Here is a 27299-nt window from a genome sequence, read left to right as displayed (position 1 = left end):
GAGTCCGAACCACAAACAAAAGGAGCCTCTGTTAATAGTTGCAAAGTGGTAAAGGCACAGGATTAGAGACAGACTGCAGGACAAACCGTTGAGCTGTTGTAATTTCGTAGTGTGTCATCTGTCGAGCTCGGGATAAGTTTGGTTTAGGATCGGCAGCAGGTGCTCTTCCGTGCCGGCATTGTGGGGGCAAGTGGCAAGAGTATGATTATGGTGGGCTACCTCTGCAACTTTTATTTACACCGTTTAGAAATGATAGCTGTACCACAAGAAGAGTTACAATAATAATAACTGGTTTTTGATTTTGTTTTGCCTAAGATCAATAACAAGGAACATGTGGTTCAGGACCCTTTTAAACATATCCTTGGTTTACAGGCACAGAGTAAAAGGGTAGTGGAATCTTTCTTAAATCAATCATGGCAGCTCCACTAAAACCACTTTTTGATGCAGGATTAATGTAAACCATTTTAGTTTATTGAGCAGGTGGTTAAAGTTTTAGGATATTTTTCTGTCATATTAAAGAAGAGTGTATGCATTTTGTCATACAAAAACCTCTGAAAACAAGAATAATTATTTGCCAATAAGAAAGCAGAATCACAAGTAATCAGAAAAGAGAAATCAGATATTAAAAATGTCTTAGACGCAGGTAAAAGAATACTCCAAATATTGGAATATTTTGGTCTAAAAGTGTTACTTAAACTTTGACTAGGCAAAACTAGTCTGGAATTCCTCCCTGCTTTCTGAGTGCCCCAAGGCTACAGGATCTGCCTCCTTTGTATACGTGGATCCCGGCAGCTGCCTGATCCAGAGCAACAGGTTGCAGTGTGTGTGGTCCCAGACTGCCTTCTCTCTCCGTGACCCCAGGCTCAAGTTACTGTCTGTTTTCTCTCTCTGCCCCAAGATGAAGTTGCTGCCTGCTCCCTTTGTGGTCACGGAGGAAAGTTTCTGCCTGCTCGCTTGTAGATCCAATGCCGCCTGCTGGCTGAGAGCTCCCAGCCGGCGGTGCTGCCTGCTCTCTGTATGACCCCGGCTCCTGCCTGCTCCGTGTGTGTAAATGAGAGCTGGAGGCTGCAGTGGTTGTGAGAGTGCAGCTCAGGCTGTGGTCTGCCGAAGATCACACGCTGCCCCTCCCCCTCTCCTCAGGATTGGTTTCCCTGCAGCTCACATTACCCAGAGCAGGGCCGCTCCCCAACATAATTCCGTTTTCATTGTTAGCTACGTATTTCAATATAGAAACGCCAACTTGTAATGTGCTTGTCCCTTGATACACACAACCACACACACACAACCACACACACACAACCACAACCACATATACAACCACACAACCACACACACACGCAACCACACACACAACCACAACCACACACACAACCACAAACACAAGCACACAAACAACCACTCACAACTACACACACAACCACATGCATTTTATCATAAAAACTTATACAATATATGCTTATAACTGCAAAACTAGCAGTCTATATTATAGCCAACTTTGCATATTATGAGCAACAACTGACAGTTTGCAATTAATATTTATACACCAATAAAAAGTTTTTTTTTTTCATACACAATGCCAATAACTCAAACTTTAATGCTGCGAGACCTATTGCATTGTAAATGCTTGTTACTAGTATCTCACCGTTCTGATGAAAGGAAGCGACAATGCAGCGAGTTTGAGCCCATGCAATACAAAATCTGCCAAAAAAGTAATCATGCACAAATATGTTTGATCAGGCCCGGACTGGCCGTTGCGGGCACCAGGAAATCCCCCGGTGCGCCACATGAGTTTGGGGCCGTTTTTGTTACAGGGCCATTTTTGTAGTATAGCTGCAAAATCGGCCCTGTAACAAAATTGGCCGAAAACCGGCCCTGGCAACGAGCTCAGCCACACCCCGAGCACTTTGCAGGGCCGGTTTTGGTTCCCAGTCCGGCCCTGTGTTTGACTAGCTGTAACTGCTAGAAGCAAGTTTTAACCACATGTGCCACCTGCCGCTCTAGAGATAGCTCAGTATCTCTATGGATACCCAAGCTGCCCCCGACTTGTCGGGGTAGGGACGGGCTCATTGCCTCAGGCCAAACCTCAGCATCAAGTTCTGCAATATTATTTTTTAGTGATTAGCAGTTCAGACCCTGTACCTATATAAGACGTAAATGATTTAGAGTCTTAACACGTCTTTAAAGAGATCTGCTTAAAATGCAGGTTTACAGTTTCACATGAAGGAAGGACTGTCTCTTCCTTTCATCCTTTTGTGACTGGTAAAATGAGAGTCATTGAGGTGGGTAGTAATTAACATAAACATGGTAAGCAACAATAACAATTATTGTGTATGATGTGTATATGATCATTAGGAAAATTATTCACCTACACCTTAAATACATTACATCAGGCACTGTGTATTTTCTTTGCCTTTCCTTAAAACAGAAACAGAAACCTCTTTTGTTACGTCTAAATCTAGCACATTTTCTTCATATTATATGGAATTAAATGTGCCATTTCAGAGAGCTTGAAATATATCGCTTTCATATGTTGGTGGTCTCCTAGTCGATTTAGGAAGTGAAGCAAATTATCATGGGAGAGTGACAGCTCAGCTGCACTCCAGTCCCTTTCACATCTCAGCTATTCCCAGCCCACACACTTAACATCTTTTGTCATTTGTTGTGTTTTTAGTGGTTAACTAGTTGTAAACATACACAGCAATTCCTCAGAAGAGCTTCTCTCGCAGCTTGTTGCAGTTATAAAGATGTAGAGGCAATCTGCTCTGCCCCTCTGCGCTCTAGATACTCTGGTCCTGGGGGCACTCTTCCCTTATTCGGTCTGCCTCCTGTTTTCCTTCCTAATGCAACACCTACAGTTGCTATGCTATCTGACAGAGACTGCAGACGTTGATGGTGAATGGAGGTGATCAGGTCTCCAGCTTGCACCTTCTCTTCCATGTGTGCTGAGACGCTGCCTGCTGTGGCCACTGTAGGTGAGGGCAAACGTGTTTGTCTAGTAATTCCTTCCTTTGCAAGCCCATAGCACCCCCTGCCTCACTGCCGTGTCACAATATTATCCTGTGCAGCAAGACACTGTGGCCGCCTGTGCACGCCCTACACACCCAGACAATATACCGACTCAGTGTGCGGTTCTGCTGCTACCTATGACCACAGCCATGTGATGTATGTTATAAGGAACACAATACAACTTGTAAGTAGCAGAAGTCCTCTTCTGTTTATTGCAGTACAGGAAAGTGCATGTAAACCACCAGCTGACCAGGGTCCAACTGGCAGACTGGAATATTAACAATATGAGATCATCACATTTAGATAACAGTAGAATTCTATGAATGAGTCACATGAGAGAAGCTGTAGAAAGACTACAAAGAATACACAAGAACATAAAGCTATTTACAACACATCTCCTTCCCTACAATATTTTAGACAATGAAAAATAAAACATTAAGACATTAACAAACATAGTCTTTCAAATATAAAGGAGGACGACGTAATCTAGTATTCATAGTAACAGTATTATTCACTACTTCTGCAGCATTCAAAGTGTTATGAGCAGGAACAGGCATACTTTCTAAATGCTGAGAAGCATCACCACCACCATCCTCTCTCCTATGAATAGAAAGAGATGGTGCACTCTCCTCACCTTGAGTTGAAAACATGTAACCATTATTGTCAGACAAGTCACCTGTCGCATTTCCATCACTTTTACCAAGAGAACTTTTGTTTCCTCTCCTAAATATTGCAACTCTCTGATAATTCCATTTTTCACCATTTTCCAAGATCACATACTGAGGGTATGTTTTTTTTACTACGAATGGACCTCTAACGTTAGTTAAACCTTTTGAAACCCTGCCAGGCTTAACTTTTACCAAATCTCCTGCACAAACCCCACAAGAGAACATCTCCAACGTTCTAGATGAAGAACTGTCATCATCATAGTTCCTTAACCAAGAAGGAATGAGCGTCATTCCTGGAGATCTTCCACGCATCATCTCAAATGGTGACTTAACATCCTGATTATGCGGAGTAGAACGGTATGCCCAAACCATTTCTAATACTTTCTCCTCTGAAAAACAACCTAAAGCAACAGTCATTTGTATGATTTCTTTGACTAACCAATTGACTCTCTCACAAATGGCATTTCCTTGCGGAACTAGTTCGGTGGTGGCTAATTCCACAATTTTCCAAAAATGACTTTATTTTATTTGACGTTAATTGTGTCCCATTGTCTGTTATTAGAACAGAAGGAAATCCCTCATTCTGAAACACACCTTTAAGAAACTTTATGGTACTGTCAGTAGTAATCTCCCTAACGAAACACACAGTGAGCCATTTCAAAAAGACATCAATGACTATTATAGCAAATCTCTGATTGTATGGTAGCTCATCCATGGGACCAATAAAATCCAAGCATTTACTGTGCCATGGTTTCTCTGGCGCAAATATCTTGCCAACTCGTTGACTAGGTACCAACTTGAGACTTTTCTCACCCTCTATGCACCCTTCACAACGTTCTACACAAGCAACAGCATCTGAATCAACAGAAGGCCACCAAAAGTCATTTTTAATTCTTCTTTGAGTAAGAGTCTGCCCTAAAAGTCCCTCACGGGCTAATTTAAGCAGTTCAGGCCTCAATAAACACGGAGGAACAAATCTATCTCCTCTCATCAAGACCATGTCACCAGAAACAGACAACTCACCTAAAACCCTTATGAAAGGTCTCACACTTGGTGCAACTGTGCTTTCACGTCTAGTACCTTTTCTAACCAAGTCAATAACCTTCAACAAAACAAAGTCTTTTTCCATGCTAGAACTCCACTCACTTTTGGAAAATGAGCCTTCACCCAAAGAGATTACATCGTTGATGAAAGCTATTGGACTCTCATCCTGAACATCCACCATGGAATCACACGAAGAATCATCTGCTACCGGCAGTCTAGACAGACAGTCCGCTTGGACATTACGCCATCCTTGAATGAAAGACAAATCAAATTGAAAATCTTGCAACCTTCAAGCCAATCTAGCCAGCCTAGGCTACCCTTTCCCAGCTCCACCAAGAGCCATGACCTTCACAAGAGGTTTATGATCAGACTTCAAGATAAATTTAGTGCCCCACAAATATGTACGAAAATAATAGGTGCCCCAAACAGCTGTCAATGCTTCTCGTTCAATCACTGAATAATTCCGCTCTGAGACACTCAAAGGACGAGATGCAAAAGCTACTGTCCTTTCTTTATTCCCATGTTTTTGCAACAAGACAGCACCCAATCCAATGATTTCACAACTCATTTCCGGAGGCGGAGCTGGTGGCGGAGCTGGTGGTTCGAGCTGCAGTGGTGTACGCGGTGTGTGTGGCGTTCTCACTGCAAGGTTCACCTGCGGCTTTCTTCATCTTCATCCTTAATTTTTTATCTGTGTCCTATATCCCGTCTTGGCTCAGTGGACGGAGCCCGGGGACGGAGACGGACGGACGGACGGACGGAGCCCGGTGCCTGGAACAGACTGGTACGAAAGCTGATCTGCGGGTCAACTGCGGAGGCAGACGGCAGCTGCACGAGCGGCCGTGTGAGAGGAGTGTGAGAGCCGTGTGAGAGGCTGTGAGTTAGCAGCCCCCATGAAGTCCGTCCTGCCCGCATCCTGCAGCTGAAGCACCGTGCTGCAGTCAGCCAAACAGTGCATAAGCGTTACTTAGCACCGGAAAAAAAAAGACGCAGCTAAACAATTTTCTGTTACCTTCAATCACACCATGAGGCAGCCTGCTCAGAGCGTCATGTTTTTACCTTGAGAGGCGGGCTGTGGAGAAAGCCATTGTCGAGCGGGTTAAAGGAGCGGAGCCCAGCTGTGCTCTGAGGCTGTACTCATCATCGTGCCGCGCTGGTATTAAGACTCACCTGAAGCTGCCTGAGCTGAGTGGCATGTTCTCGAGCTCGGAGTGGTGCAAAGGGGGCGTTTGTGTCTGGGAAAATCAAGAGCAGTTTGGAGTTAGAAGCTGCAGGTACGTTCTGAGGTAGTGTGCCTCTCGTGTCTTTCGTTTATATTGCCGGCGAAAAATAGTGGGAAGTTGCATTAAAGTGTGGCGTTTGTGCAAAAGGAGGAAGAGCTGTGGGGGAAGACAGCTGGAGTCATTTTTGAGAGACCCGGTCTGAAAAGAAACGGGCTTGCAAGCGCTAAACTGCACTATGAGTTGGACTTAGCCGTGTGCGAGGAGAGAGAGCATTGTGATTGACATTTGGCGTTTATATAGAGGAGAACCCTTTGAGACATAGGTCTAATCTCCTCTTTTAGAACTGAGGCTCACAACAATTCTTTCTCATTTATCACACTGAGATCAGAGGTAGAGCTTGGGCGCAGGGGGAGAGGCCCGCCCCTCACGAGTCCACTCCGCAACCTTGTCAGCTACTGAAATAAAAAAAAATTTTTTTTTTAAAATCGTACTAAGACCAAACTAAAAGGGAGCGCGATGAGATCTGGATTGATCAGGCAACATCCTAAACCTAATTCCACTCTGAGATCGCGGAAAAGAAAACTGGGAAAATCTGAGTCAACACTCCCAACAAACCCGAATAATCCCAAGGAACCCGGCTCAAGCGACCAAGAAAATACAAACACAAATAATATAGAGGTCTCACCTCTTACAGTAATGGAAACAACTAAGTTGACCCCAACTCAACCGCCAAACATCAACGGTCAAGTCTAGGTCCCCGCTGCCTCACCTTCCTTAATTACTGCCCTCCTGCTACCACAACAACAACAACCACAAATACAGGCAAGAAAAAAACAGACACAGTTCAGACTATCTCAAGTATCTCAAATGGAAAAATCCTTATCAATGGACCCAGTTAACCTTGTAACGATCGACGGCACACCGGCGAAGAAAAGGATATGTTCACATCAATCCAAGATTTACACAAAGTTCGCCTTTCTTAAAGACCCGGGAAGAGCTCTATTCTCTATGACTGGGAACATCAGAGGTCTTCAATCTCCACTTTTAAAAGAGGAGCTCGACTCAAGCCATATGATCAGCAGCCAAATAGGCTTATCCACCCCAGTGGAAATTCAGTGTCAATCAACTCATGAGATAGCGAATGTCATTCCCATACCAACTTCGCCGAAAACAAGAAGAGCAGCAGCATCCATCCCTCAGGAAGATCTCAAATCAACCCCCTCCAAAACGTGGGGACTGACGTCCGCTAGTCAAACTTCCGAAAAAAACTGGAGTATACCAACTGAGGCCAGGTCTCCAAACACAGCGGCCGACTCACATCCAGTACAGCAGAGTGAGACCCACCTAAGCAAGACCAGTCCCCATCACCTTCGGTAAACAAGACGCTACAATGGAAATCAAGGTTTTGATACATAAAGAGGACGAAAGGGAAATTCTACAATCGCCCCAACCAGTTAGCAGTTCTCCAAACCCCATAAAAAAAATCAGAGCGATTCGAGTAAAATCACCATTAGAAATTGAAGAGCAACAACGCGGTACCAAACTACCGCCAACGCTATTCACCTGCCCGGCTACATCCAAGTCACTCCAGCTAATCTTAAGTAGCACCACCGAACAAATTACGGCGATCAATAAGCCTACAGTGCAAGGGGCCACCCAGGGCGGTACCTTATTATCGAACAATGATTCCTTGCCCACAAAAAACTTCCCAAACAATGACAATGACAATGACATGTCTTCTATAGCCGCACAGGAGTGGGTAGAACTAGTGGCTACCTATAACCGTCATCCATCTGAATGGAAGCCCACTGCCAATGCTTTGCCAAGATCCGAGAGAAGCCACAGCCCAGGAAAAACAGTTCCTGAATCAATTTGGGCGACAATCTTAAACACATTGCAACTCTCGGCTACAGCCCTGGAATTCCAATCTCAAAAAATGGACATACAGCTTTGTGTTTTACAGACAACGGCTGACTCAATTTCAGGAATTGACTGGAAAATCTCTGAACTAAATGGCCTCATAAGGAGGGGTCAAGATGCCGTCCTTGCGGCCCAACCAACTTTATCACAACCACTATCTTGTGATCCAATTTTAGATAAACTATCATCTTTGCCAACAATGTTGGGGGCACTAATAAGTGACCTAAAATCAGCAGTTCTACCAACCCAAACATCACAAACCTCCGACTCACCCTCAGATGTCCCAATAACACCAACGGACCTATTTGAACATCCAATCGAGCGGAGGTCAAACATCATTACATCTTCAACCGAAATATTACCAACCAGACCGCTGGTAACTGAGCAAACCATCACGACTGCCACTACAGTCACACCTTTTTCAACAGTCGTCCAGGAATCTTCTAAGTCCCGTAGAAAGAACAAAAGGAAAGGAAGGAATCGGGCTCAAAAAAGCTCAAATAAGATGACGGTAATATATTCTAACTCCTCCCCTTTAGTAGCGACTGTCACAGAGTCTCCGACAGCCAACGTAGCACAACCCCCTCAGTATAAGGCTTCCGAAACTGCATCACTAGTATCCCCATTGGCACACTCAAAAGTAACAAGTATGGTTTCAACGAGACCTGCACAAAAAAAACTCAAGCAGAAAACCTTACAATTCACAAAAACTAAAGTGGCAGAAAACTCTATTAATCCGGAACCAACACCACCTGAACCCGTCCCAACATGAGGAAGAGTGGATACCGCCGTGGCTAACAATACTGAGTCCTCCCTACATTTGACACCTACATCGGTTGGTACCAACGGGAATCCGCACATAGCTAATAAACAACGCGAGCAATCAAAAGCTTCAGTCATACCAGACCCAAGCAACCTTTTTCAATCAATTCAACAGGGTGTCAAGAGACCACTGTCGGACCCAACCAAACCACAGTTTGTGAACAGTCCAACATCACACAAAGCCAATAATCAACGCGAGCAATCAAACGTTTCAGTCATACCAGACCCAAGCAACCTTTCTCATTCAATCCAACAGGGTGTCAAGAGACCACTGTCGGACCAACCAAACTACAGGTTGCGAACAGTCCAACACCAATCCTTTTCATCCCAGAATATACATCCCGCGGCAGGAGTGACATACTGAACCGGGGTAACATTATAAGGCTAATGCATTCAATACCAAATCTATCAAACATCAGTTCATCTGATCTTCTGGCAATAGAATTCCAGTCAAACACCGAACCTCATTGCTCAGAAATCACAAAAGCAACTTGGCTCTCACTTGAGACAGCACTTAAAATCATGGAAGAAATAGCGACGTTTCAGCTATGGGGAATAGAGCTGAGACTTCAAGAAAGACCTCGCTATCCTACTCCTTTTCTTCCTTTAGACAGACCCCCAGCACAAAAAAGCACTACTTCAATATTAAAAGGAGCGAGAAGCAGCTCGCCTAGGCCGTGTCCCCGAGACCTAGAAAATCCCAACTCTGAACAAAACCAAATGTTTAGCAGCTGTTCACCACGTAAAACTGGTCACAATTGGAACTTAATTCAACGCACAGTCACAAATTCTACTATTAATAACTGACAGAAAGGGAAAGAGCTCACCAACCCATCAGAGGGAAATATGGAAATTAGAATTTGCTCTTGGAACATCAACGGTTTGGCGTCCAAAAGAAATGACCCCGAGTTTCTAGAATATCTGACTACATTTGACCTTATCCTGCTCCAAGAGACTTGGGAAGAAAAAGCATTCGAGGTCCAAGGGTTCACGTCCTGCTGTATTCCAGCAAATAAAAACTCAACCTTTGGCCGAAGATCAGGCGGTCTGATGCTTTTTGCATCAATATCGACAATAGGCGAAATCGAGGCAATGGATCTTCATATCCCTCCCCCAAGTGTCATTCAGGTGGTAAAGATTCCACTTTGGTTAAAGAAGCAGCTCCAAGCTGTAACCATAATTAATACATACCACCATCCCAAAGACAAACAAAAAGGTGTGAAAGACCTAGCCAAACTGATGAAAAAAACAATGGAGGAAAGCGTGTCTGACTTATTCATCCTGACAGGGGACTTCAACATGCTTCTAATTAATAAAGAGCAACCTAGCGACCTTACCCGGGACCTGGACGCTGCATGGGCCGTACCGACACAGGGCCATACAAAAAACAAGAACTCAACGAAGCACTCAAAACTTTTACTTCGAAATTTGGAACAACTTAACTTAAGGGCCCTGAATGGCCGCTACCCTGGTGATGATCCACCAGTTGCCACCTTTCATGCGAATAATCAATCAATCCCATAAATGACCTCAATTGATCCTTATCCTTTGGATATGGAGCTGATTCGATGGCAGACAACAAATTTTTCTTAGGTCTAATGCCTTCGGCTGAAATGACATAGCCTAAATATTCTATCTCTTGGACTAAAAAAGAGCACTTTTCTTTCCGTAAGGTCAAACCTGCTTCTAGAATCCTACCCAACACAACTTTCAGCACATGATTGTGTTGATCAATGCTATCCCCATAGATTAGTATGTCATCTTGAAAGAATAGTACATTACCCATGCCCTTGAATAATTCTGTAACCATCCTTTGGAAGACACTAGCTGCAGATATGAGACCAAAAGGAAGTCTGGTAAATTGATACGTGCCTTCACTTGTGATAAATGCTGTTAGATGTTTTGAATCCTCATGCAAGCAAATCTGGTGATATGCGTTTTTTTAAATCAAGTTTACTGAAGTATTTTGCACCATGTAACTTAGACACCAGTTCACCTATATTAGGTAGGGGAAACACATCAGCTACAACACTCTTATTCAGGGACCTCAAATCCACACAGAATCTTATTTTTGTATCTGCCTTCTGTGTGATAACCACCGGAGAAATCCAAGTGGCCGCTTCAACTGGTTCTATTATACCGCCTTGCAACATCTCTTCAATCACACCTTTCACTTCCTCTCTCACAGCTATGGGTACTCTCCTTGCCTTGTGTTGAATCGGGATAGCTCCTTCTTTCAATAGTATCTTGTGTTCATACCCCACTAATTCACCCAATTCTTCTCTAAAAACCCTTGCAAATTCTTTTATGATGTCATCAATACTGCAATCATCAATCACCATAACTTGTTCTTTAGCTCTGGTATTGACGATGATGTGTAAATCGTACTGATGCATCCAACCTAGCATAGGTGGACCATCATCAGACACATATACTTTGCCTATTGTGGGTCTATTCTTGAATGTTATCTCACTTTCAAAATAACCTAGCAAATTAATTTTCTCTCCTTGGTATCCTGTGGGAAAAATATCACTCTACAACAACATCTTTTGTCCCCACATTTATTTTAACATTGAGTTTGGAATTATTGTCCATTTCGAACCACAATCCACCATCAGACTAATATTTTTCTTATCGATTAAAAAATCTGCTCTAGGCCTCCTTTCCCTTACTTCTAAGTGTATTAACACTCATGTCCTCTATGACCAAAAGATTGTTAACCTCCCTTTTAATCTCACAATCTCGGCTGTAAATGGTAGCAACTCTTGATTTAGGCATACTTTTACACATCTTCGCAAAATGACCTATTTTACCACACTTCAAACATTCCTTGTTGTTGGCAAAACAAAATTTCGCATCTGCACTGTGAGAGTAACTACCACATTTAGTACAAACTTTGCTTGCAGGTTTCTTACTAAAGTTTTTCTTCTGCAACGAGTAATTTTTCTTTTTAACTAATGCTACTGCATTGTCATCACTATTATCACTGTTAATTACACTTTTGCAAGAATTTTCTCCCACATTTTGATCTGATGAACATTTTTTCAGTTCTCTCATGCATTTGTCTGACTCTTCTACTACTTTAGCCAGATCAATAGCAGTTTTCAGATTTGGGTTTTTTGCTGTCCATAACCTTTCTTGGATTTTTCGACTATTGCATTGGACAATTAACTGATCCCTAATTAGTTCATCTGTCATTTGCCCAAAGTTGCACTTTACAGACAATTCTCTTAACCTAGCCACAAAATCATCAATGGTTTCACCTTCGCGCTGTTTGTTAATATAAAATGTATACCTATTCATTACTAGGTTTTCTTCTTTTGCAAATCTTATTTCTAATCTAGAAATAGCTTCCTTAAATTCATCCAACAGAGATTGACTACTTGCAGCCAATACTTGAGGAAAGTATTTAAATATTCTTTGACCTTCTTTCCAAAGAGTGGTCATCAAAATTGCTTTTTTCCTCTTAGGAGAAAAATCCTCTCCATCTAATGCTTCTAAGTAATTATAAAACATTAGAATCCAGTCCTCCCATATTAACTGAGGATTGCCAGGTTCACTTAAAAACTGGGGTGGTAACGTGACATTCACTTGTTGAGCCATAACTGAAGTTAACCTCGAAATAACAACCACTCTCTTTTTTTATAAATAAAATGACTAATAATCATAGAATTCTTAACTTATCACTGTGAATAAACAGGTAGAAAAAAAGAAACCAAGAGTTATGATAAATTTTACATTAATGGAAATATATGAAAGTTGTAACAATGTGCACTCCGTTGAAGGTGGTCTTCAAACAAAAAAAAATACTTTAACACATATTAGAACATTGGAATGTTGGGAGCATTGAAAACAATGGAGTGCTTTGGGCTTATAACGGCTGGTATAAGCCTGGAGCTCCAACATTCCAATGCTTCTTTGTTCACAGCTCTGGCTGTGAACAAAAGCTTCAGGGAACCTGAGGGGATTCCAATCCCCTCACGCTCCCAAAAGGCTTTGTTTTTTTTGTTAGAACATTCTGTCCTCTAGTGACAGAATGTTCTAATAGCCTTATAGCCCTTCGTAGATGGGCTATACCGCTATTAAAGTCCCTCTCCCTTGTTAAAGGCCCTCGCCTTCGGCTCGGGGCCTTTAACGCTGGAGAGGGCCTTTAATAGCTGGTATAGCCCTCTACGGCGGGCTATAAGGCTATAAAGTCACCCCTATATCTCCAAAGAAAACAGAGAAATGCACATCCTTGTTCATTTTCTCGAACAGAAAAGGAAGTAAATCAGTTCCGTTTAAGTCTTCTTCCTCGATGAAATCAAAAACCCAAAGCGCTTTCAATTCTCGTTCCCGGTAACTTGAAGACTGTTTATTTCGTCAGTTTCTCTTTTTTTTTTTAAAGATGGCCGCCTGCGTTGTACGTAACTACGTTCAGCGTTGTTCACGTCGTTTCCTTAAAAGCGTAGTAAAGTACGCTCCTCTCATTGTGTTCGCGACTTGCTTCTATGACGGGTGTTGAAGTTTGAACAATCGGCTTCGGACAGGCAGAAAGAAGACGTCACCACACCTGCGTCAGTTGAATGGCACGAGAAACACCGAAGCAAGATTGCGCTGCTATTTCAAAACAAGAGCTCTGAAACACTCTGTGAGTCTTTTAAACCGCTACAAACTCGTATTTTGTTCCTCGAAAGATACAAATTGTAAATGGTAGCGCTTTTTCATATAGTTTTCATCTTGCTTCTCGGTAACGTATTCTTTACACACTCTTGTTTAAAACATCATAACTGCATTACAACTGCATGGATGCAATGTAAGCTTTTAGGATCTTGAACATAAAAATGATTTCTTCGCTCACCGAAATGTCCAGATTAGTTATGATGATGTTTCTTCCGCGTGAATTCTTTCTTAGATGGATACATTACATTCCTTGTAAGTAATACTCCTTGTAAATTACTCACTGCAATTGCCAATTTCCTTTTAAATTCCTGGTCAGCTTCAAAGTCTCTCGCCAAATGATGTATGTTATAAGGAACACAATACAACTTGTAAGTAGCAGAAGTCTTCTTCTGTTTATTGCAGTACAGGAAAGTACATGTAAACCACCAACTGACCAGGATCCAACTGACAGACTGGAATATTAACAATATAAGATCATCACATTCAGATAACAGTAGAATTCTATGAATGAGTCACATGAGAGAAGCTGTAGAAAGACTTCAAAGAATACACAAGAACATAAAGCTATTTACAACACCATGCTACAGCATCTTGGAGCTGACTGGAGTGAAGAGACCAGTAGGCCCCGGTTGTGCTTGATGTTATTATGTTCTCAGCACGGGCCCTTCATTCTAAAGCTGTCTGGAGTCTTGGGTTAGTGCCGTATCTCTGATGGTCAGTTGGAAGCTTGTCAATGACGGTGTTGGATGTTTTCTTGTGGTGCTGCATTTATCCTAATAAACTACGATTCTACGCTACACCTAACTACTGGATGTCACTTAACAATCCTGAAAAGCAAGGCCAATGCCTCCATACCACAAGCAGTTATTACGCTCTCCTAGATGGCCAGTCTGGTGGTGCCCTTGGTGGAGGCATAGGTCTGAATAGCCTGAAAAAGATGTCAACCTAGTGTGTGTCCAGAGTGCTTTTTTCAAAATAGTTTTATTAAGTTGAAGTAATACAATAATGCAAAAGACAGAGTAATACTAAGCATAAAAGAACCGCACGCAAAATATCAATGTAGAGAAGAGCAAAAAGAAGAACATTAAAATAAAATACAGTCAGCTATGAAATATATAAGTGAGAAAAGCATCGATGAATGATATATCGGTTCATTCAGGAAATTTAAATGGTCTACAATCATTCATAATATTAAATACAATTAAGGATAAAGTGTAAAACAATAATATAAGGGAAGTCACGGAGGTTTAGATACTTCTTATTGACATGGATTATGTAACGGGGAACGTTGGGCACTCATATTAATGAACGTCATAACAGGAGACCACAAATCTAGACGCCTTGTTGCCATGTGTAATAGATACACAAATGACGTGTCTAGCCTATGATTATAACAAACAGCGTACCACCATGCCTGATAAGACAGTTTAGTAAAATCTTTCCAATTTTTGGTGATTTGTTGAAAGGCCACTGCCAATAATAAATCAATGATACGAAAATTAGAGTTACCATCTATCCAAATAGGGGATACCTAAAAATATATGTGATAGGGATAGGGGGTGAGCAGAGTGAAAGATAGCTTTAATTTGAGAACAGACCTTTTCCCAAAAATCCCTAACCAATGTACAGTGGAAAAGCATATTACAGAGGTCAGCACGTGGTTCTGAGCATGACCAGCAAGTATCAGGAAGATGGGAGTGCCGTGTGTTAAGAGCCAATGGAGAAAGTAAGAGCCTATTATTTATGAAAAAGAGAGTCTGTGTAGCTCTAGAAGATTTCCTAAGTTTAAGCCATATATTGTCCCAAAAATCTACAGTCCAAGAAGATTCCAAGTCTTTTTCCCAAAGTGTTTCTGCTTTGGTATTATCTCTTGAGTCAGAAGGGGTGTGATAAACATGTTATATATGACAGATGCCTTGGAATTACTAATAATGAGGGATCTCAATTTATCGTTATGAGGGGTGTTTAAGACATAGGGTGTAGAATGTGTATAAGCATCTTGAACAGCTGTCAATAAACAGGAATATTTAGAACTAAGATTAGAAGGCAAAGCAAATATGGTACGAGCCTGAGTAAAGGGTATAGGTTTACCGTTATCATATAATTGATGTACCCAAATCAGGCCCCTTTTTCTCCAGGATTTCCAGAAGAGAGGTTTATTATTAATCATAATAAGTTTATTATGCCATAAAGGGAGGTTAAAAAAAGAGGTTAAGGGGGCGGTCGGGAGAAGTTTTGAGGTAAATTTGATTATAGGGAAGGAGACCGATTGTGGTTTACGTGTAAATAAGAGATATTCCTGAAAGGAAAAGGGTGAAAGAAAAGATTGTTCAAGAGTAGTCCAAAGAGGACGATCAGGAGATGAGTCAGATAGCCAGTTTGACGCTTTATGTAGTAAGAAGGATTTGTGGTAAGTACGAAAATCGGGGAAGTTTGTTCCACCTTCCATTTTTGGACAAATTGATTTTGAAATGGACATGCATGATTTTTTTGTTACTCCACAAGAAGGAAGAAAAAACTGAGTTAATCTTTTTAAAATATTTGGAGGGAATGGATACTGGGATATTAGAAATGGTGTATAAAACTATAGGAGAGAGCATAATTTTTATGGTATCTAGGTGACCCCACCAAGACAGATATAAGAGATGCCATCTCGTCGTCAAGGATGAGAGCATTTGTACACAATCATCCAAGCACCGAGATAACGTTCCTGAAATGTAAGAAGTGAAATGTAAGCCCAGATATTTAATATATTGAGGATTCCATGTGAAACCTGAAGTAGCAAATTCAGCTTTAAAAGTATATTTGGTAAGGGGTAACATTTCACATTTATCTTTATTGAGTTTGTAACCAGAGACTGAAACAAGTCAACCTCTTCTAAAAAAGTGGGAAGGGAAACCTGAGGTTGTGAAAGGAATAAAAGAACATCATCAGCGTAAGCTGCCATCTTAACATTGGTATCTTTAAAAGTGAAACCATGAATGTTGCCATTTTGGTGGATTCGCAGGCAGAAAGGTTCCAATGCCAAATTAAAAAGAAAAGGGAAAAGAGGGCAGCCCTCTCTGACACCTCTGCCAAGATGAAAGTATGAAGAAACTGCATTGTTAGCTGATATAGCCGCTCTTGGGTTGGAATATAAAAGAGAAATAAAGGCAGTAATCTTTGGGCCAAAACCAAGCCATTTTAATGTGCTAAAGAGATACGACCACTCAACTCTATCAAAAGCCTTTCCTGCATCCAAGGCTGTAGCTGCCAGTGAGTGGTTAGTATGTGAAGTTTTGGAGAGTATATAAAAAAATAAATGAGTATTATCTGTGAGGAGTCGACCTTTAACAAAACCAGATTGCTCAGACCCCAGCAAATCAGGCATATGAGATTTTAAACGTAAAGCCAAAGCCTTGGAGAAAATGTTATAATCAATGTTGACCAAGGATATGGGACGATAATTTTTACAAAATTAGGGATCTTTGCCTTCATTAGGAATAATACATATAAGGGCATCAGAAAAAGAATCATGAGATTCACCAGATTGTAGAAAAGTAAGTATCAGGGTATGCAATATAGGAATGAGTAAATGTTCCAAAATGAGTAAAAAATTCTACAGTGAAACTATCCGGTCCGGTGCTTTGACTTTTTTAAGTGTTTTTAAGGCGCTAAGAAGTTCCTTTTGTGACAAGTCTGTCTCTAGAGGTGAAAGGTCAGGGTGTATATTTGGAGCAGGCTGAGTTTTAGAAAGGAAGTGAGATATGTTTTGATCAGAGGCAGAAGTTTCAGAAGAGTAAAGAGATTGATAAAAAAGAAGGAATTCATTTAAAATTTCTTAATCTTTAAATTTCAGTTGGTGGGTTTGATCAAAGATAGATTCTATATTAAGTTTATTTTGTTTAACCTTTAAATAATTAGCCAGTAGTTTACCTGCTTTATTCTGATCATCATAGTATTTTGCGCTAGATTTTAGTAAATAGGTAGAGGCATTGTTGGTTATATCTTGATTAAATTGGGTTTTAGCTTTGATGAGGTCAGATAATACTCCTGCAGACAAGCAATATCTGTTTGTAGTTTAGTTGGATGAGTCAAAACTCTATGCCGCTTAATAGGTGAATGTAAACCTCTGACATTTCCAAGATACCATATTTAAATGCATAAAATAAAAGCAAAATAATGCATTAAATGCCGAAATAAGCAAAGTATTAAAAACATAGAAGTAAATCCATCAATGAACCAACTGTATACATAGTAAAGCGCTTGATAAAATAAGAAGAAAGAGAAAAGAAAGAAAGACTAAGAAATATATAATATTTGAGCATAAAGAGCATGCAGGAAGAGAAGGAAAAATTGTACTGTAAATAAAAGTAAGGGTAAGCAATATGAGAGAAGAAAAAGGACAGAAAAGAAAGGAGCGAGAAGAATGACAGTACAAAAACTAAGAAGAATAAATGAAAAGAAAAACTTACATAAATTCCAAACCATACGAGGGGTGGGCGGATGAGGGGCCACATGGAACAATGACGTGTCCGAGACTCACGAGGTAAAGTGGGAAAGGAAAACGGTACCAAAGGACTGTAGCAAAACATGAGGGAAAAAGGAAGACGTGGAGCGAGAACCTGTGAACCTGTGAAGGGAAAAAGAGGTTAAACATAAGGTAAAAACAGTAGAAAGAAGAACGAATGCCAAGTTGATATTAACCACAAACTAGACAATGAATGAACTAGACAATAATGATTAACTTGAAAACAGCACCAAAGTTAAAACCATCCGATGAGAAATCTTATGGGTATACTTATGACTACACCATGAGGAAGGTGAGACTCATGCAAGAACTAACGGTAAAACAGAGTCAAAATGAACTACTTGGGATGTGGTGATGAGGATGTATCCATTGAGTTAGTCGAAAAGGAATAAAGAAAGCTTTTAAGCTTTAGTGGATCCACTTAGGTAGTAGTTTTGTTGTTAATAGTTACTTTGAATAGATATGGATAAAAGAGACCATATCTCACTCCCATCGATCGTAATTGAGGCCTCATTGCCCAGAACTCTTTACGGCGATCTGCTGTTGATTTAGCGTAATCCTGAGTGAAGAATAGCGTATTACCCGACCAAGTAATTTTATTCAAAGCTCAGGCAGTAGAAAGAATTGTCAATAGGTCAGTGTATTCAAGAAAATATAGTATCACGCCTCTTGGTTTACTCTTTGAAGCAGCAGATGCTAGGTGTGACAATGATCCCAATCGGTGAGCTCTTTGAATGTTTAAGTTGGTGCTTTCCGGAAGTTTGAGAAGTTTGGGAATAAAAGACATGAAAAAAGCGATTGAGTCTGACCCTTCTGTCCCTTCCGGCAGACCATAAATACGAAGATTATTTTGTCTGTTTCTATTTTCTAAATTTTCTATTTGTTTATGCAGGAGTGATACCTGAGAACATAAGGATTCAATTTTAGAAGTAGAGGTATTCAAAGAGTCAACATTTTGTTCTAGAGTAGTGATGCGCCTTTCTACGCATAACCATTTATTAGATAGTTCTTGGAGCGCAGCAGTAGTTTCTTGAAGTGTAGAAGTAGTTTCCTCAACAAATGGGCGCAAGACCCTGATTTCCTCTAGTAATAAGTCCATGGTGACTGAAGAGACTTGCTTAGGAGGAGAGGGAGGATCCTTCTTCAATCTTTTGGTTGAAGCTTGAGTGCCAGCAGAAGCTGTAGTAGCCCCTGTTGAAGTCATAGTTTTCGGTGAAGAGTTAACTGGATCATCCATGTCTAAACACTGGTAGCGCAAACTAGTTGAGAGGAGAAATGTATGCCTTGATTGTGTCTCTTTAACTTGCTGTCTCATGGAGAAGCTAAAAACTACAGTGAAGATACAATAATAATATCATTGTAAGGAAGAAAAGTTAGAGAATGTTCTTCACAATATAACAGAAAACAAGCCAAAAGGTGAAAAATCATGCATTAGGGTGGTTGTATGAAGGTACAAGAGAAGAGGCGGTAAAATATCATGAAAAGAATAATAACTGAACATGTCTCAAGATGTATCATCCAAAAACGAAAAGTGAGATTATGAAAGGTCACACATTCATAGAACAATTGAAGTTGCAAGGAAATAGAACTCAAACCATTGAATTGAAGTAACATTGCCTGTACATATACATATTATGGAGTAGATGACTCTTAAAGTGGTAAGATGTCAAGTTTGCATTATGCAGCCTTCCCATAGAAAATGCGATATAATATACCAAGTACAATAATGAGGCGTAAACAAAGGAAAGCCCCCAGAAATAATGTAAGGAAGAGTTACAGGAGCGCGACACAAGCGTTTCTCCATTCAGAAATATAGATGTGTTCAGAGATTCAGCCGGCACTCATGAGAGATTTCAATTCCCTGGTGCACAAAATGGCGGTCATAGAATGAAGAAAATATTCCATCCCATGTAGGAAGCCAAATTAGTCAGAAAGCAGAGTATACTATTGAAGAGGCAGGAGAAGCGTTCATGCGGCATTTTACCGGTCAATGCGATGGAGAATCCAGTAAAAGAAGTAGCATTGCAGCACAGTAGAGCTCCGTTCGTGGCAGGACACAAAATGGCGGGCGCGATCCCAGTAGCGCTCCGTCACAGGTCGCCGATGCAAAAAAGAAGTTTCCAACGTCGTAATTGCGTTTAAAAGCCGGGGGTCATGGAACTGGATACCACCGATGCATACTCCTACAAAATTGCCGGTTATGCCTACGCAAATTATCGCCGTCGGCCCGATTTCGTTTCTGTCGCTCCCGGGAAGCTACGGGCCAGCCGCAATCTCCGTCAGGTGCTAGCCACGCCCCCGTGTCCAGAGTGCTTAATTTGAGACAGTGGTGGCAGGTGGGGCCCACCCGCTGTCTTCTTTTGGGAACAAGCACTTATTGTTCATCATCAGACTTTAACCAAAAAAAGAGAATGGCAGCAAAAAGGAAAAGAAGGAGGAAGATAATTACAGAAAAAATCATGGCAAAGGGAGAAAAAAGGAGAAGAAAAATAACCTGCAATAATGAGATAAAGGGGTGGGGAGGGTAGAGTTGTGCATGCCATGAGGTGGAAGTAAGACTAATTAGTCTTGGTATTCAGCAACCCAAACATTTAGCAGTGTTAAGCACGTCGGGGGGGGGGTGTTACTGAGATTTTGCGCCATTGCATCACAAAATGGACCCAAATAAGCACAACATCATTTTTTTCCAGTTTACTTTCCAGCGCTAAACTTGTTTAGCCCTGGAAATAATTGAAAAGTAATGCAAAGCAGCGCATCGCACTGCTATGCAGTACTTTGCGCCATGGGGGCGTATCAAGGGTGGTGCATAGCGGTCCCATGCAACCACCCAAGGTTTCTCAAGCTAAACCCAATTTATTAACTAAAGTAGATTGGGTTTAGCATGAGAAAACTGCGCCCTTTGCAAGTAGGTACAAGGAACGAGAAATGCTTTCATTTCTCCTTCCTTTTCTGACTTTGCATGTGTGTTGCACTGTAGAGCATAAGGGGGTAAAGTCAGAACAAAAATGCACCGGGTTATGTGCCTGGTAGAAAAAGGGGAGGAAAACTAAATAACTAATGACTGAAAACACTCTAGTGTTGATTTCTTATGATATTTTATTTTTGTAACATCTTTTTTTCTTAGCAATTGTTTTTCTTAATTCATTATACGTGCAAATTGTTATAGGTAAAAAAGACAAAACATGTGCAAATGGTGTAAGACTAGACAATTTGATTGATTATTAAAAAATACAGAAGTGCATTCCTTTTCAACGCGTTTCGGCGTGAGCCTTCTTCAGGAAGTCTGTATTCATGCACCAGTATCTGCTGGCGAATAAAGCACAAGCGGATGTGAGTATACTTTCGTTTGATAAAAGAATCAGTCCACCTGCTGGTATGTAGTTGTCTTGAAAGTATTCGATCTGACAGTGGTCTATGGATGCGTGAACGAACGGAGCTTCTATGTTCACTGATTATATCGGTAGATTTGCGTGATGTTCGCTCCAATATATTGACTATATGAAGGTATATGGTACCATTGATCAGAAGACACTAGTTTAATGCAGGTAACGTGTTCACCCTCATGGATCCAGGGAGGACTCCATCTAGAATTATAGGGATCCGTCCATCGTCCGATCGTCCGTCAGCAGGGTCCGCCTATCTACATGCGTGCTCTACAGTGCAGGGTCCTGCACTGTAGAGCACGCATACAAAGAAGGAAAAGTTTTGAAGGGATTCTCAGCATAGTATTTTGTACTGGAAGGGTATCCTTCCAGAACAAAAACTATAGTAGACTCAAGGATATACCCTTGCACCTATGGCGCACAACAGCTGAACTTAGCTAACGAGTTTCCCAGGTCCATGCTTGATGTGCTGCTTCAGTCAGTCTAGGTTTTTTCTTAGAGCTTTGGAACTTGTAGTCCTGTTTTATAATGGAATAATCAATACTACAAGTCCCAGAAATTTCAATAAACCTGGACTGGAGCAGTTATCAGGAATGAACTTCGGAAACTTGATGAAGTCATAGATGTGCTAAAAGTGGCCTTCTGAACCGTAGGGGATGTTGTCACAAATCTCAAAAAGCCACTAATGCATAAGTTCCTTTTCAAACCATCATTCACGTCTTAGTGATACAGCCGCAAGACTCTCTTGCCCACCCTGCCTGAGGGATCGGGCTGTGATTAAAACAAACATGTTTTAGTAAATTTGACAATGTTTACTGACTACTGACATGTTTTAGTGGATATGTCATTGTTTAATAGGCTACTATCAGAGATCTTTAAAAGGTGAGTGACTGACTTGACAAGTAAAAAGCAGCTTCTACGGATTTTGGTAGAAAGAACTTTAGAACCATTTTCACAAAGTTATTTCAGAACAACAACTTTTTTTGGCTAGGCTCCAAATATTCTGTGAAGCAAAAATGAGCTGAAGACATCATTTTAATTCCATCCTCTGAAAGGTGCTGCTAACTTACTGTTGACCAAAGGTGCGTTTGCAGTCTGCTAATTGGGATGTTGCAACGTATGCTTGTTTGAGGCCACACACATGTTTAGGTCTCAGAATATTAGTTTAATGCGTTAACACACCAGATTGTGGGACATGTGACTGGCAAGTCACATGTTTGATTCCAAATGCATCTTCCAATCCTCCTGTGTTTGAATAAATGAGTGCCACTCAGTTGGCAATATTAAGTCCTGGTAATTTATCTGCCAGGAATCTGTGCTATTCTGAATCAAAATAAAATAGTAAAATAGCATCCCACATCGAGCCATTCTCAAATGAGATGTCTGAGCTACATCCATGCAGGAAGTTTCCAGGGCTAAAGAACTAGTAAAAAAGGTTGTTACCTTGAAATAACGTTGCAACAGATTGTGTTGTAGCATGCAAAGAACTTCTTATTCGTTCAATCTCCAGAGCACATAGAATATGTTGCTGGTGGGCAATGTCCAGAAAGGTCACTCAAATAGAAACAACAATCATTCCTTAAAATTAGACGTTATGTTATACCAACAAAAAATATGCTTTCAATTCTATTCTGAAGACCCCAGCATATAAAGTGTCAAATCAACTAAAATATCAGTTTTGATATTAAATCCTGCAGGGACGATATGCATTATAAAATGCTACAAGTTACACATTTCTTAAATATTCCTTTGCTAAGAAGGACCATATTCTCTATAATGGTTGTTCCTAAATGTCTATGTAATTATAGCAATTAGACTGGATTGGGAGGCGAAAGGGACACCCTTGTATGTGACACAAGAGAGATACCAGGCAGACAACACGGTTACTAGTTTGTATGTAACACTGGAACAAGTAGTGCAAAAAAAAAACGTTTTCATTGTGCAATGTGTTTGGATTGGCAATCTATTACACACAATATCAGAATCATGCTACTTTTGGAAGACCCAGGCTTAGTTTGACTGCAGAATAACACTTATCAAGCATCTCACTGTTAAACTATACTACTGTGAGGAGGCAGGGCATAGTGATGGAATGAATGCCCGCACAAGCAGATCGCTGGTGTACATCCTCTGCATAGACACCATCCTGGAACAAGCTATACGTTAAAGCAACTCCTACATCTGTCTTACAATGCATTCTGAGGAACTGGTCATAGAGGCATTTGATTTATATGAAAGGGGTATGTATCTTGTAGGAAGCTGGCTCTCTATAGTGTACTAAAATGAAATACACTGAGAGTCCAGTGAATCCCCAAATAGTTAACAAAGGTAAAAGCAGATAATTCTAATGTTCTCTATGCGCTAGTGTGGGCGAGCAGTTAAGCTAATCAGAAGGTAATGCCAAGCATTTGTTGGACTCACCGAGGCAATAAATGAGACACACAGAATAAATTTGAGTCCAATTTATAAAAATACATTGATTTGTATGTAATTTTTAAGACCAAGAACAGTTCTAAGGTAAGTGCTTTCAGAGTTATGATTTTTGAAAGTTCAGAAAATATACCACATTTGTGCGCATTATGCACCATTGGAAACAATGAGGAAACACAGAAAAATGCATATAAAATCAGGCAATGCTTTCACAAAGTTCACTTTCTCATTTTAGGTCGATTTCAGGACCAGGTCCAAAGTTCCAGCCGGAGAAGTTTGGGAGCGGCCTGCATCAGCCAGGCGCAGAGTGCTTGGACGCTGGTGAGCAAATACAAAAGGGGCCGATTGAAAGTACACTGCACAGGAGGAATTACAGGCAAGCCCAATGGGGCTTCTTCGAGGAGGGATGTCACATGGGCTTGGGGACCATTGGAGAACAGCTGTTTGGTTGGTGCTGGGGTCAGTGGGGCCAGGTGCGGAGTGAACATGTCAGCCGGGCATTGTGCATCAATAGGCCTCACCGTCAGGAGCAGGCAACTTGGAGAGGCGATCTTGGGACAGCTGGCCCACTCAGAAAGTGGATCTCGGGTGGTAGCAATGAAAGGGGGATTTTGAAGCCCGAGCCATACTTTTGGCAGAACTACATAAGGAGAAGACAGAGAAACAAAGGGTTTGTGCAAGACCCAAACATGATGCAAGGAACAGGGGGCATATGAACCACAAATGTTGGTAGTACAAGAAAGGGGACTGTTCATGGGGACTGTACTGAAAATTTACACATGACTGCTGTAATTGCAGGGGGGGGGGTCACACAGCCCAGCCAGCAACTGCAAGAGGGCCTGAAGTCCAGCCAAAAAAAGAAAGCCCCACATAACAATGAGCTATTCAGAAGGGGAGACAAGACAACGGGACACGGCTCAAGTGAGGTTGGATGCCTACGAGGCTTAGGATTAGGGTTGGCATCAATTTTGACATCGGCACAACAGAAAAGAGGAGGTCAGGCAACTCAGGGTTTCAGGAATTATTTGGCACCCCGTACGCAAGGCAACACGCCTCCAAGTCATGCAAGAATTTGAGATCAGTAGCTGAGCATCTTTAGGTAGAGAAAGAAAAGATTGCTAATGAACTGACGCTGTGTAGAGTGGCAAGACCCTCCAAACAGATGCCTTTCTCAGAATTCATGGAGTCCCCCCTGAGAGTAGTGACAAAAAAGAGCCCAGCCACTCCAGCTACTTCATCATCTCTCACACCCGGAGCAGAGGCAATAACTGACAGGATAGACCTAGAGAAATGTCCGGTCGATTACACCATTAAAGACGATTCTCTTTATTTAATTTTATATATAAAGTGCAAACAAACACCTGCAGGTACCTTGGCATTGAAGTATCTAGACTGATTCTAAAAACTCTGGGAGCTCTCTTTGTATACAGACTTTGGAAGCATCTCTAATCTAACAAACTGGTTCTGAAGTATCTAAACCGACTCCAAAGATCTCTGGGAGCTCCCATCACATAGAGACCTCAGAAGCATATCTAATGTTACAGAGAAAAGTTATATCTTTCACAAATTTCTGAATTTCATCAATAATGGCTCTTTACAGAGTTGCAGCAGGAGATAATTCGAAAGCCTCACTGTCACAGCTGAAAAAGCTCTACTACCCTAAGGGTCTGGTGAAATTTTGGCCCATTTAGTTATTAGGCTGACTCAGGTCTTAAACTTCGTTTTGATACATAAAATGAAATTCTCTTCATAAAGAGCTTTTGTACCTGACAAAGAGATTTGTATTGTATTCTTTGCCTAAATGGCAACTAGTGCAGTTTCACTATCGCAGCTAAGACAGATCCAAATTTCATGATTTTTAATACCAAACAGGCGGCTCCATTTTCAGTTAGTTGTGATTTGTTCAAAGATTTCACTGACACTCTTAAATAGATGCAAAAAAAAAATTGATGGACAGAATGCAGAACAATGTCATACATTCACCCCAGCACAGAGATCTGGGCCTAAATGCATTGTTCTTTTGCTTACCATGCCCTTCCAGTTTGGACCCAGCCATGTGCAAATCAGTCTTGACCCTGTGCCCAATGGGAACAGTCCAGCCCGAACTGCCAGGCCAGGTCCTCCCTAAACTGAAAACAAGCATCCTAGGACCGATTTCGGGCTTTCAGCCCTTATCAGCTAGGATAGCTTGACTCCAGTGGCATGGAGAGCACTGAACCCACATCTGGGCATACCCGTCCCACTCTGGGTGTCAAATGCAAAAAAAACTATTGATGGACAGACTGCTGTCAATTGTTGTTATTTGCATTTTTCACCCCGAGTGGGACGGGTATGCTCAGATATGGATACTGTGCTCTCCTTGCCACTGGAGTCATGCTATATTGGCTGATGAGTGGTGAAACCCCGAAAAAGGTCCTAGGATGCTTGTTTCCAGTCCAGGAAGGGCCTACCCTGGCATTTCAGGCTGGACTGTTCCCATTGGTCGCAGGGTCAAGACTGATTTGCATATGTCTGGATTCAAACTTGAATGTCATGGGGAGCAAAAAAACTATGGATTTAGGCCCAGATCTCTGTACTGGGGTGAATGTATGACATTGTTCTGCAATCTGTCCATCAATTGTTGTTTTTGCATTTGTCACCCGAGTGAGACGGGTATGCCCAGACATGTGTCCCGTGCTCTCCATGCCACTGGAGTCATGCTATCCCGGCTGATAAGGGGTGAAACCCCGAAACCGGTCCTAGGATGCTTGTCTTCAGTCCAGGAAGGGCCTGGCCTGGCAGTTCAGGCTGGACTGTTCCCATTGGGTGCAGGGTCAAGACTGATTTGCATATGGCTGGGTTCAAACTGGAATGGCATGGAGAGCAAAAAACGATGGGTTTAGGCCCAGATCGTGTACTGGGGTGAATGTATGGCATTCTGTCCTTCAATTGTTGTTTTTGCATTTGTCACCCCGAGTGGGGCGGGTATGCCAAGACGTGGGTGCCATGGTCTCCATGCCACTGGAGTGATGCTATCTTGGCTGATGAAGGGTGAAACTCCGAAACCGGTCCTACGATGCTTGTTTCCAGTCCAGGAAGGACCTTTCCTGGCAGTTTGGGCTGGACTGTTCCTATTGGACGCAGGGTCAAGACTGATTTGCATATGGCTGGGTTCAAACTTGAATGGCATGGGGAGCAAAAAAACGATGGATTTAGGCCCAGATGTCTGTTCTGGGGTGAATGGATGACATTGTTCTGCATTCTATCAATTTTTGTTTTTGCACTCTTAAATAGATGGCATTGCAATAGTCCAGCCTGGCTGATAGAAAGGCATTTATGATCTGTAATTGTGGGGCTTTACCGCAGAATATTTTTGGTCTTCCATTGTAAAGCCCAGTTCATTATCAACCCCAATTTATTTGCAGTGTGTGCATGGTAGGATTTTGCCCTATTGACGGAGGCCAAAAGGGATAATTCTATACCATTGCCTGTCTCACAGGAAGGTGAATTTGTGATTCTACACCTTTAAAGGACGTCAATAGGTTTGTTAGCTGAAAAAACAACAAGGTGATGGATGGAATCTTTATATTAATCTAAGCCTCTGGCAAATGTTTGAGCCTCATCCCACTACCCCATTTTCCCCTTACCATCT

The sequence above is a fragment of the Lissotriton vulgaris genome, chromosome 2_1, assembly GCF_964263255.1.
Source record: "Lissotriton vulgaris chromosome 2_1, aLisVul1.2, whole genome shotgun sequence".
Lineage (NCBI taxonomy): Eukaryota > Metazoa > Chordata > Amphibia > Caudata > Salamandridae > Lissotriton > Lissotriton vulgaris.
This window is presented reverse-complemented; position numbering follows the sequence as displayed.